Source organism: Equus przewalskii, chromosome 4 (assembly GCF_037783145.1).
Source record: "Equus przewalskii isolate Varuska chromosome 4, EquPr2, whole genome shotgun sequence".
In the NCBI taxonomy this organism is placed as follows: Eukaryota; Metazoa; Chordata; class Mammalia; order Perissodactyla; family Equidae; genus Equus; species Equus przewalskii.
The window spans coordinates 57608120-57621217 of NC_091834.1; the positions used below are offsets into that span (position 1 = coordinate 57608120).

Sequence of the window (13098 nt, forward strand, 5' to 3'; positions counted from 1 at the left end):
AGGTTTGGTACCACGTGAAAGCAACAGCCTGATTGCCAGTTCTGATGCATCATTCATGCGGGTTGTTGAGGGGCATGGCCACGGGGACGTAGAGCATGCTTGAAAGGAAGGGCGTCTATTTCTACAAGACGCGTTTTCCTGTAAGAATAATGGAATTAGCAATTTAGAGCAGGAAGGAGGCCTTCCCGTGATCCTGTAGGACAGGGAAACTGAGGCCCTGGAGGGCAGTTATTCACCCAGACGGGAGCAGAAGGAACGCCTCGATTCTGGTGGGCTGCTGACTACTGCTGCAGAGTTCTCCCCACCGCCGGGGACGGGCGGCCGGTGTAGACTTGGAACGCAAAACTCTCTCCTCTACGCTGGGCCGGAGGGTGAGGTGGGTTGGCTCCTCAGTCCCACGGCGGAGGTGAGGAGAGGTGAAGGCTCCAGCCTCCTCGTCCATCGCTTCCGGTGATACCTATTCCTAAGGCTTTTTCTTTTTTTCTTTTTAAGGAATGGTAGATTTAAGATTGACTAATGGGGCTATTTGGAATATACAAAAATAAAATACCTGTAAGGACATGAAGATGTGAAGTAACGTGATTAGCACTGGCTTGTGTTTAACTGATCGTCCTGTTTCTTCTGCTAGCCCGTTGCATTCTCACTTCCGACCTTACTATTACACTAGTAAGGAGATGGATGTTGAAAGAGTGGGGACTTGCTCATCATCAGGGTTCTCTTGACTGGCAGCCTGCTTCTCTCCCGACCACTGTGGGTTGTGGTACCAACTTCCTCTTTTAACTTCTTGGAAGGCCTCCTGGAGCTTGGTATCCGAAAAATAGCAATAAATGCCTTCATTCTTTTCCAAATAAAAGTGTATTAATTAAAGACTAACGTTTGTGTTCTCCTACAGCAATTTTCCGTGACTTTGGAGCACTCTTGATATCTTTTCTCAGCCCTAGGGTCTCTACTTTCATTTTAAAGGGTTCACTTTGTTAGTTATGCTATTGTGGGAAATGGCTTCTTTTTCCTTTTGGTGTCTGGGCTGTGGTTTAACAACCACTGGTGAAGGGCTTAGAATTGGTTGGCCCAGGGTCCAGCCTTTTCAGACTTTCATTTCTAAGAGTGGCAAAGAAGGGCTTTTGGCCAAAGTTGTGGTTGACCTCCATGGAGAATACCCCAAATTTTGGACTGTTATCACCGACCTCTTTCTTTCTCTTGGTAGTCTAGTAGGTATGAATCAGCTTTTCTGTTCTCTCAGCCCTGTTCAAATAAGAGACTGTACGAGGTAGTGGTTACAACTGGTTTCAGACTCCTGGCAGTTGAAATCTTGGCACCTAGGAACTATCAGGAGGGCACTTAACCTCTCTAAGTCTGATTTATCCTTTATTGAGAAATTAAAAAGGTAGTGAAAATCCTTGTCTCCCAGAATTGGTAATAATAGCTGACATTTATTGAACACTTATTATGCACTTGGCATTGTGAAAAGAGTTTTTATGTGGCTGTCTCAATCCTCACAGCTAACTGATGAAGCAGATCCTATTTACATCTGGGAAAACTAAGGCATCAAGATATTTGTGACTTCTCTAAACTCTCACCTGAAAATTTTAACCACCCAGCAAATGTGTCTCAGATTTCTGTCATAGCTAATAGTTATTTAGGGCTTAGTGTGTGTCAGGCCTTATTTCAAGGACCCTAGGGATATTAACAATCCTTGAGATAGGTCCTGTTTTTATCCCCCACCCCATTTTTTTTTTAAATGAAGAAACTGAGGCACAGAGCGTAAGTCAGACAAGTAGTAAATGATGGAGCCAAGATTTGCACTAGGCAGCCTGGCTCTGGAGTGAGTGCTGTCTGCCACTCCCCCATGGAGGTATATAAAGGGCACAGCCAGGCCTCCGTCAAGGGCGACTCTGAATTGGCACTTTCATTAGTTTCTCCCTGAGTAGCCACTCCCTCCTCCCAGTCTCTGCAGAGGAGATGCTTTTAGTTCTGTAAATGATGCACCTTTGCTTAAGGTTTTGTGATTCTGTATATGTTTCTGTTGTATTCTCTGTTATTTTTAAAAGCTTGCAGTAGCTCTCAGTGGTCTTGACCTTGGGAATACAGAGGTGGGCTTTAGGGAGCCTGTGAACCCCCTGACAATGTATGATTTCATTCTCATGCAAAAGTGTGTTTTTCCTGGGGGAGAGAATCCACAGCTTACTTTAGATTCTTAAAGGGTCACCGATAGTGGAAAGAGAGGTCGGTAATGACTGTTCTATTCCAGTAATCTCATTTTACAAATGAGGCAACTGAAGCCCAGTGGAGAGGCAGAAGAACTTAATTTGAACTACAGAGCTAATTAGAAGTCGAAAGAGGACTAAAATACAGGTCTTCTGACTTCCAGTCTCACATTCTTTCCATCATACCCCAGTATTTCCCTTTAGAATAAATGGTGCCAAGTGAATAAGTTATGAAATGCCAGAAGACTCCCAACTCCCACTAGGCTGCCACAGTGTGTGAGAGACCAGCAAAGCTTCCTGGACATGGCTGTCAAACGACAACATCCTTTGGCATGTCATCTTGTTCGCGGAACCACTTTACTATCATTTAGGATCATAATCCACAACTCTGGAAGATATGAGCCAGGAGGATAAAAATTGGGGAGAAGATGAGGAAAGATTCAGAACATGCGTTAGTTGAGGCACAAGAGGGGCATTCTGGCCTCTTGGTAGAATTGTAGTGTTGGAAAGTTTTTGCCGAGAGATTTGTAAATTCAAACAAAATTCCATGAAGTCTGAACTTTCTTGTGTAGTGTGTGAATCACTGGGCAGTACGCTTCCTGGCCGATGGTTGATGCTCCAGTGACTACAGAAGACTAATAGGTTATGAGACCTTTAGTAGTTTAGGCAGCCTTTTAACTTCCACTTAATTTTTACAAACTGATACCGTTTACCTAGAAAAACAGATTTGTACTAATAGGCAATACATTTTGAAATGTATTGTTCAGCCTGACATGAAAATATGTCACGTAGGACTGGGAACAGAAGTCCAGAAATGGTTGCATTGTAAAGATAGGAACTAAGTGTACGATAAAACTGACCGTGGTCAAGTGTGGGGACAGTTGGCTGTCCATTCAGGAAAAAATGAGGTCCATGCCTCACACCATTCACAAAAGTAAATTCTATTTAGATTAAAGATTAAATGTCAAAACCAAAATTATAGATATTAAAATATATATATACATATATAAGATGTTTTTAAAAAATAACTCTGGAGTAGGAAAGACCTCACCAGGTTTAGTGAAACTCAGAAAACCTAAAGGAAAATAGTGACCGAACTTCATGAAACATTATATTTCTATAAGGAAAAAGATGCCACACACAAAGTTAAAAGGCAGATGGCAAAGTAGTAAAACAAATAGTTGGAATATTTATAATAGACATGAACTCTTAGGAATCAATAGGAAAAAAATAATCCAATGGAAATATGGGCAAAGGCTGTCAATAGGTAATATATGTATATAAAAATGCTTAACCTCATTAATAATCTGATAAGCATGGATTAAAAACAACTATGCAACTATTTTGGCTTAGGTTGATAACATTCAGTATTGGTGAGGGTGTGAGAAAGTAGCTTGTCACCAGATACTTTCGGGGGGAGTATAATTGGTACAACATTTTGGGAAGGCACTTTGGCAGTATTTATAACATTCAAAAATTTGCATTCTTTCTGATGCATCAGTTCCATTTCTAGGACTTTGTCCCTCAAAAATACTTGCCTACTTGAACAAAGGAGGAAGTTGCTATAAATGAACTGATATGGAGAATGTCTATAATATATTAGGAAATGAAAGCAAAATGCAGAGCAGTAGGTATAGCATGATCTTATTTTCTGAAAGAAAAAAAAAAAAGAGTCTGGAAGGATGTGCCGCTACCTGTATTACCTTTGGGGGGTGGAATTAGAAGGGGAATGATAGCATGGAGGATTTCACCATTAGATTCCTATTTTTTTTTAAACTTTTAAATTTTGAAATAATTTTAAACTTACAAAAAAAATGCCAAAACAATAAATCTTTTATTTTTTCAAGATAATGAGTAGCTAGTACTGAAAAAAAGCAATACTTAAGAATGCCTGTGATAAAAAAAAAAATGACATAAAATGACTTGAAGTGTTAACAGGGCCGTCCTGCCTCCTGGTGTGGAGGACCCAGTCCTCTGGATTTCCAGGCGACTTTTCTCAGCCATGCTTTCCTAGTTGTTCCAAGGATTTGCCCCAGCCTCCATTCTTGAAGGCAAGAATAGTATATAGCAAGAAAATCGCTCAGTTCAGAAGTTCATTTACCCTGTATTATGTGGTCATTAAGCGTTTAAAAAAATATCAGCATTCATCTCTCAGTTTTGTTTCCTGAATGTAGCGCAAAACTAGTTCTGTTACCCTTTCCTTGGTATTTTCTCAGCATACCCCACCCCAGGAAATGTCTAATTTGGGCTTTCTGGCTTTGACAGTCCAGGTCTCATATTATCCACCTGTGCAGTTAAAAACTGCACTTAAGAAATATATTCCCTGGTTTAAACCACTAATTCCTTGATGCACATGTCCACAGCCCTCTCCTGTGAGCTTTAGGTTTATACATTTAACGTGGAATTTGACTGTAGCTCCTTGGATGTGTCCCAGACATTTAAATTAACTTGCCCAACGTTGTTGATCATCCTCTCCCCAGTTTTGTAGGGTCTACCACTTAGACAGTTTAGGGGCCCTCTTTAAGAAAAAGAACACAGCATTGTGAATGCAAAGTGAGGTGAGGACCACAGGGGCCGTCTGGGCAGATGCGGGCTTGGAAACTTGAGCTTCTTTAGCTTCTTGGTCATTCCTCCTCTGCTCCCCACTCTCCCTCCCAACAGCTTCTCCTCCAGCCTTCCCTATCTGAATATATTCTTACTGCCATCCACTCATTTGTCCGGGTCAGAAACCTGGGAGCCCTTTTTCGTCTTCATCCACACCTGAGCCATCTCAAGGTTGTGGTTGATTGTCCCATTCTGTCCGCCTGCCAACTCCCCGTTAACTCAGGCTGCTGTAAGGCGCTTTCGTGTTAGCTTCGGATCAAGTCTCTCGTCCCGCTTTGCTCCCCTGCAGCCCGATTTCCCAAAGGCAGCCAGAGCAATCTTTTAAAGAACATAAATTGGAGCATGTCGCTCCCTCGGTTTGCTCAGCCCTGCCATGTGGACTGGATTGTCGCTATACACTGCTGAGACTGATGCTATGGCCGTGAGTGGGGTGGGTAGGAGAGGGTCAGAGTGGGGGTCACATGCACGAGCATGACCTTCTGGGGACCAGTTTCAAAGCACTGGGGGTGTGGCTGGGGGAGGCACAGCCGCATTGTCCACTGCCGCTTGGTTGTTTCAGTCCTAGTTTGTCGCCTTTCACTGGTACAACTCAGATGCCCTGTAAGACCTGCAAAGTGCAAGCAAAATGGGGGTGGATGTCCCTTCCTTCTTTGCTTTTCAATGTGGTGTTTAGATATTAAATAGTAAAATCAGACTATGTTTTACTAGTTTTGGGGAAGAAAGACACATTCTCTTTTAACCCAGGTGTCATCTGGGGGCCTCCTCTTCGTTAGAGAACTAATTAACCTTGGTGAGAACCGACAGGCCCATGGCCCGGGGAATTCCTCGCCCTCCCAGGTTCTTTGCTAATTCCCCAGGGAGTGGCAGGGGAGGGTTCTTTCTCTTTCACCGTGGTGTCAGCCCTGACATAGTGATGGGGTAACCCCCTCACTGCTGGAGAGATCCACCCCACCACGTGCTTGCTGGGTTGGTGGACTTTGCTAGGTTGGTGGAGAAGTCCCTGTGCGGGGCTCTTGACCTTCCACCGGCTCCTGGGTCTCTCTCTTCTCCTCTCAGCCCTGCCCCTCCCCCCTCCTCACTTTCCCGAGAGCCATGTGAGCCAGAGTCTTTTCCCTCTATGGCTGTGGATAGTCCACCCTTCCTCTCTCAAACTTACAAACCCAAGGCATTCAAAGTGTGGAGCAGAACAAGGGGCTTTACATGTGGGGAGTCTATGGTCCTTAGAAATTATAAATACAAACACACAAAAAAGAATTTTCTGTTACGTGATAGTTATCTTCCCTTTCTTACTGACACAGCAGCCCTTCTTAATGTGGAGTGGCATTTGGAGGAGCTGGGGAGAAGGCAGTTGTTCCCCCAGCACCCCAGGTCGCCGCCTGGGTTGGGGGGTGGTGTTACCATGCTCTGGGTTCTGGCGTCTCAGAGTGGGAGACACGGAGCCTTTGTATCAGCCGTCTATGGATGATCAGACTCTGAGAGTCTAGGCTCCTTCTGCCCAAACTCACCTGAAAATTCTTACACCAGGAAATCAATTTAATGATGCCAAGGAAGGGCAGACCGGATGCCGGCTTTTTCTAGTTGACTCATTTCCCTGACAGTTGGGAAACCTTGAAAAACTGTGACCTTTGTTTTGAGAAGTTTGCCAAACTGAGTCTGTCGACAGACACCTGTCACGTGCCCTTGGCTTACAGTCAGTACTTCGGGCAAATAGTTTAAGGAATTTTGGCATTTTACTCCCTTGTAAAAGGACTTTCTGTATGTCTTATCTTAGCCTTCTTGGATTCAGGCCAGGCACTGGACATCCACGGGTAAATGATTTGCCCCAGGGAATGGCCAAGGTGTGCGTTTTACATGCGTGGGCTAAATTTCGGAGCATATAGGTTTAAAATCTTCCGCTCCTGTAAAGGTTACTATCCCTTCTGACAAAACAGACTTGAAGAGAAAAATCTTTTTAAAGGAATCTGTGATCATGAGGAAGAGACCTCAGCATTTTCCCCTCGGGAGTCTTGGAAAAGTCTAGGGCAGATAGTGAATGGTGACAGCAACTGACACACTGCACTCCAGGCCCATGCCTCCACGTTCCCTCATGTGGTCTTCACAGCAGATTTATGAGGTAGGAAGTTATCCTCTTTTTACAGATCAGGCAACTGAGGCACAGAGAGGTTAAATAATTTCCCTCGGCACAGGGCAGAATAAGAGTTCCCAGCCAGGCTGTTTGGTGTTGAACAACTATACTGCTTTTCCCATTCTCTTCCTGCTCCTTTTAGGGGGACACTCCTCGCCCCAAAGTGAAATCCCCCTTCTTGCTGGTCCTCAGGTTACTCTCCAGTCTTCATGTCTGGACTGATGTCTCCTTGGGCAGATTGGAACTGGACCAGTAGATCACAATTTGTGGTGCTGCTGTTCTCGAGAATAACTGAAATTGCCTCCTTGGCGGCAATTCTTTGTGACAGAGGCGGCAAGCTTGGTGGAAAGGTTGTTATTTCCAGTGTGTTGCAAGGCTTTTCCTTTTTGAAAAAGAATTTATCCCTCAGCTTAGAAGAGGAACATTTAATGCCGACTTTTGTCTCTAATTTGCGTACCTGTACCCTTTTCTTATCTCAGCCGCCAAATGTTCTCCAAATGTGTGGAGACTGGTCCGTGTGGATGTCCTACATCATCCCAGCTTCTTCCTAATTGAACTCACCTGCTTTCTCTCTTACCTCTAAAAACAGGCCCCCCCCCCACATTCCGACTTCCTCGTTCTGCTGGTGACCTGGGTCTTCCAGTCACCTGGCCAGTGAGTCACCCTTGGTTCCCTTTTCCCCATCATGCCCTGTTTCCAAATTTTTCTCATTATATATATATTTTTTTATTTTATTTTATTTATTTTTGAGATTTTATTTTATTTTTTCCTTTTTCTCCCCAAAGCCCCCCGGTACATAGTTGTATATTCTTTGTTGTGGGTCCTTCTAGTTGTGGCATGTGGGACACTGCCTCAGCGTGGTTTGATGAGCAGTGCCATGTCCGCGCCCAGGACTCGAACCAACGAAACACTGGGCTGCCTGCAGAGGAGTGCGAGAACTTAACCACACGGCCACGGGGCCAGCCCCTCTCATTATATATATTTTAAATAGACTTGATTTTTTAGAGCAGTTTCACAGCAAAATTGAGGGAAAGTACAGAGAGCTTATACACTGCCTGCCTCCCCTCCCCTGTGATCAACCTCGGCATCGGAATGGCACATGTGTTCTTACAGTCCATGAATCTATGCTGGCACTGATTATCACCCAAAGTCCACACTTTACATTGAGGTTCGCTCATGGTGTTGTACACTCTATGGGTTTTGGCAAATGTGTGACGTGTCCACCATTACAGTATCATACAGAATAATTTCACTGCTTCCAGAATCCTCTGGGCTCTGTTTCTCTATTGCCCTGCCCACCTTGAGTGATCTCTGCTGCTGGCTGGTGCTTCCCAGCAGGCCCCTGATGAAGCTCCCTGCCTGTGATTTCTCTCCCTGTCACTCCATCCTCCACCCCATTCCCAGATGAGTCACTGCCATCATGCCAGGCTTCCACTTAGGACATTCCTGCCTTCTAACAGGATAGAAGTCTGTATTTCTCCTCTCTTCATTCAGGGACTTCCCCATCTTAGAATGCCCATCAGAGCCTTTCCACACTTACCTCCTTGTGATATTTTGCCAGCGCAGGCCCTTCGCTCCTGGGGGGCTGGACTCCTAGAGCTCCCGAAAGTGGTACTTCTTCTTAACTACCCCAGGCTGGCCCTGTTTTCTCTGCTTGTCCTAATGCAAGCATCGAGGCCTTGTCAAGTCCTACCTTCTCCCTGAAGCCTCTCCCTCTCTGTTCTCTTCCTTCCTGTGGCCCTGTCATCTGCTCTTTCTTTTGGCACATACAGTGAGCTTTGCGTTACAAGTGAACTGTTTCATATCCATGTCTGGGCATCTTTGGGTCTTAGAACTCAGGGAATGTTACTTAACCATTAAAAAAATACCCCTCGTCAGCACCAAACTCAGAACTATCACACAGTAGGCTCTCAGTGATTACTTATTGAATTGAATTGTCGGTGTCCTCTAGTTATTATTAGGGTGTTTTTTTAATAGCTAATGACCCTACAGAGGTCTGTCATGTGAACGCACTACACTTCTCTCAGTATTACCTCCTTTCGGAGGATGAGAAAGTCGTTTCCAGATGTTTGGCTGTTGGCTTTTCCCAGGTTCATATACAGGCAGAACTCCACTCATTGCTGTGTTTTAAGCATTTATATCTAAGGAGGTAGCTTGGATGCTGTGTTAGATGTAGAGGGTACTGTGTGGTGAGTAAGAGTGTGGGCTTTCCTGAGTCTGGCTACATGGGTTCGGGTCCCAGCTCCTTCACTTACTAGCTGCATGACTTCGGGCACTATTTCCTTATTTTTTAAATTGGGGTAATAATACGGGGCTTGGGGTTTATCAAGGATTAGATGAGATAATTCATGTTACAAACTTTGCACAGTGTCTAGCACATAGTTAATGTTATTTTTAGTTTGATGGCTATTTTTGATTATTAATGGCGTAGCTTTAACCTTAGTCCCCAATCTCATTCTCTACAGTCTAGTGGAGTTTGGTCAGGAGGAAGGCTAGAAAACAAGAGAGGAAGACCTGTGGCCTTCAAGACATTCCACTCTGGGCTGTTGCTGGCTAAAAGCATTCCCAAGGTGAATGATTCACCATGAGCGAGAGGAGGTGGGCTGGCAGGAGAAGCAGGGCCCTTGTTCTTGTGCCCATCCTCCCAGCCCACATGGTTGGGCTGCTTAGAAGCTTGCTGGTGATGCAGAAATGGAGAAAATTAGCTGGGACTAATTCAGTCAAATTTAATTGACCCAAAATTTGTTGGGCACTTCCTATCTGCCAGACACTCTGCTAAGTGCTAGGATTACAAAGCGTGAATGACTTGGACAAGGTCCTTGCCCTCATGGGACTTTTGAGAGGACAGACAATAAACAAGAAAATAGGTTAATAGGTAAGGTAATGCAGACTGTGATAGATTGTAAGGAGGAAGTAAAAGGGTAGAGCTTTGCTGGGGCAGTTTGCTTTAGTGGGTGGTCAGGGAAGGCACCCCTGAGGAGGTGGCATTTAAACCAAGACCTTCGGGATGGGAAGGAGCCACGTTGGTGGGTTGAGTGGGGGAGATGAGGGGAGCATCAGAGGGAACAAGAGGCACAAAGACCCTGAGGTGGGAATTTCAGAACTGACCTGGTTAGGGTGACGGGACATAGAGAGTGTGCAGAAGAATTGCAACAAGGGGTTGGTTGGAGAACCAAGGGAGTGTGGTTTATAGGGGTTGTTCAAAGACAGAGCCTCTCCTCTAGAACAGTGGGTTTCAAAAACTTTCTATCATCAATATACTCTACGGGACATGTGTGGTGTGCTCCTGGGGTGGGGCTCGTGTGGGTGGGTGATGGGGAAGGCTGGGGTCTGTGTGATTTGAAAAGAGCCCTCCGTAATTTGGATATACCTCACCTTCTCCCCCTCCCCAAATTGTGAAGCGCTGCTCTTCATGATCCACTCAGCAGCCTTGGGGTCTGGAACACTGACATCTCTTACTTTTCAATTACATTATGCAGTGTTACATAGGCGCACTGTAGGAACATGGAATTCTGTCAGTTGGTGAGAACATTGGCGTGGGCGTTTGAGGATGAGTCACTGTTTGACTGGATCACTGAGTGACCCACTTAAATAAAGAAATACTGTTTTTTGAATAGAAAATTTATTATTCACATTCCTTTGAATTTATTTAGAAATGACTTTGGAGATGTCCTTTGAGATTTTAATGCATTTGGATGTTGTCCTTTTTTTTTTTAATAAGGATTGGCACCTGAGCTAACATCTGTTGCCAATCTATTTTTTTCTTCTTCTTCTTTTTCATCTCCCTGAATCCTCCCAGTATATAGTTGTATATTCTGGTTGTAGGTCCTTCTGGTTGTGCTATGTGGGATGCTCATCAGCATGGCTTGATGAATGATGCCATGTCTGTGCCCAGGATCTGAACTGGCGAAACCCTGGGCCACCCACCGAAGTGGAGCATTCGAATTTAATCATTCGGCTATGGGGGTGGCCCCAAATGTTGTCCTTTTGTTGAGAGGCAGTGTAGGGGAGAGGAGGGAACAACTTCTGGCATTCAGGAGTCCTCAGTTTGAGTCTGGACCAAACTGTGTGGCTTTGGGTAGCGTTTAACCTCTCTGGGTATTGGTGTCCTCTTCTGTAAAATAAGGCAAATGAGTCCTGTGCTGTGTGCCTCACTGACTGTCATGGGACAGTGCTTTATAAACTGTGGAGTATCAGAAAATGAAAGTTACTTTAAAAAGATTAAATTTTTTTGTATACATTATGGCCAATAACACATTGTGGCGAAGATGTAATTCATGACCATAGAAGAGACCTTTTCACTGCTCATAGATAACTAGTCTCTAGGATATTCCAAAGGAAAATATTTTTATGATTTTGCCATAAGAATGGGCTTTCTAAGTATGGTGCAAAACCTGGAAGCTATGAGGAAAAGATTGATAAAATTCATTACCTAAAAATAATCAGCATAGCAAAACCCCCTTAAGCAAAACAAAAGACAGATTACAAACTGGAAAAATACATTTGTACTTCATGTTATGTATTAAGGGTTAATTTCCCTAATGCATAAAGAACTCCTACAAATCAATAAGGAAAAGAACAAGAACTTTATAGGAAAATGGTCAAAGGATATGAACAGACAATCCATATAAAATAAATTAATGGCTCTTAAACATATGAAAAATACTTGACCTCACACAAAATTTTTAAAATACCAATTAAATGACACTGAAATACACCACATTTCACCTATCTGGGATTAGCAAAGATAAAATTTTTGAAAAGCGTCCACATTAGGGAGGATGTGGGAAAACAGAACTCATGCACACGCACTTGGGGAATGTGTATTAGTTCCCTTGGGGGGGCATCTTGTCAATATCTGTCCTAGTTAATAATTCACATGGGCTTCAGATCCTAGGCGCGGACATGGCACCGCTTGTCAGGCCACCTTGAGGCGGCGTCCCACATCCACAAGTAGAAGGACCTGCAACTAAGATATACAACTGTGTACGGGGGGTTTGGGAAGATAAAGCAGAAAAAAAAAAATTCACATGGGCTTGCTTGACTCAGAAATTCCACTTATAGAAATTTATCCTTGAGATAAATCCACAGATATTCACTGAACACTTTATAATAGCAAGAGAGTGTCTATCAGTGGGGGCTGGCGAAATGCATTATGCTGTATCTATACAGTAGAATAGTATGCAGCCACAAAAAGAGAACAAGCACAGGGAAAGAGGGAGAGTTTTTATTCCACACTCTTGTATTTTTTACATTTTGAAATAAGTGTTAAATTTTAAAAATTAATAAAAATAAGGGCTGGCCCCGTGGTGTCATGGTTAAGTCAGGCATGCTCCACTTTGGTGGCCTGGATTTGTGGGTTTGGATCCTGGGCATGGACCTATACTACCCATCAAGCCATGATGTGGTGGCATCCCACATACAAAATAGGGGAAGATTGGTACAGATGTTAGCTCAGGGCTAATCTTCCTCAAGCAAAAAAAGAAAGATTGGTGGCAGATGTTAGAGCGAATCTTTCTCACAAAAAACAACCAAACAAACAAAATTAAAATACAAAATTAAAATAAAATAAAATATTAAAAATAAAATACAAAGCAAAAAATAGAAAATAAAATAGTCACTGAAGTAGGGATTGAACCCAGTGCCATAGATTCATTAGCATTGTGTTTGATTCTCATATTATTAAACATCTTTATGTGTTCACCATGTGCTATCACTATCACAGTTTGGGGCTCTGTAAAGCAGAGGCACTTTCCTTCAAAGAATTCTTGGTCAGTTTGGGGACACAAGACTAATGTGCATTACAATCAGAGGCCAGTGGAAGGGCCATATAATCAAGCATTTAGGGGCTGGTGCGGCTGAAATACGATGGGGATTCAGTTCCATACTTGTCAGGGGAACGCCGTGTTCAAGGTTTATGTAGAGAGATTGTGGTGGGTAGAATAATGGCACCCAAAGATGTCCACGTCCTAATTCCTGGAATGTGTGAATATATTTCCTTGCGTGGCAAAAGGGACTTTGCAGATGCGATTCAGTTAAGGGCCCTGAGATGGGGCGATTATCCTGGGTTATCTAGGTGAGCCCAGTCTAATGACATGGGCTTTAAAAGCAGACAGCCCTTCCTGGTGATGGTCAGAGGGAGATGGGACCACAGAAGAAGGTCAG

The 13098-nt window shown here is 43.8% G+C and overlaps 1 protein-coding gene across 9 annotated transcripts in view; it reads left to right on the top strand.

Moving 5' to 3' along the window:
* Window positions 1–13098, top strand: part of SNX10 (sorting nexin 10) — a 76398-nt gene that overhangs the window by 775 nt on the left and 62525 nt on the right. The window contains exon 1 of one of the 9 annotated variants that reach the window (XM_070616067.1): window positions 60–376. The exons of 7 other annotated variants lie outside the window; for them this stretch is intronic. The gene's annotated coding sequence lies outside the window, so the exon portion shown is untranslated. Of the gene's footprint in view, window positions 1–59; window positions 377–13098 lie in introns of those variants that run through there. One more of the 9 variants, XM_070616071.1, reaches the window with a different exon arrangement.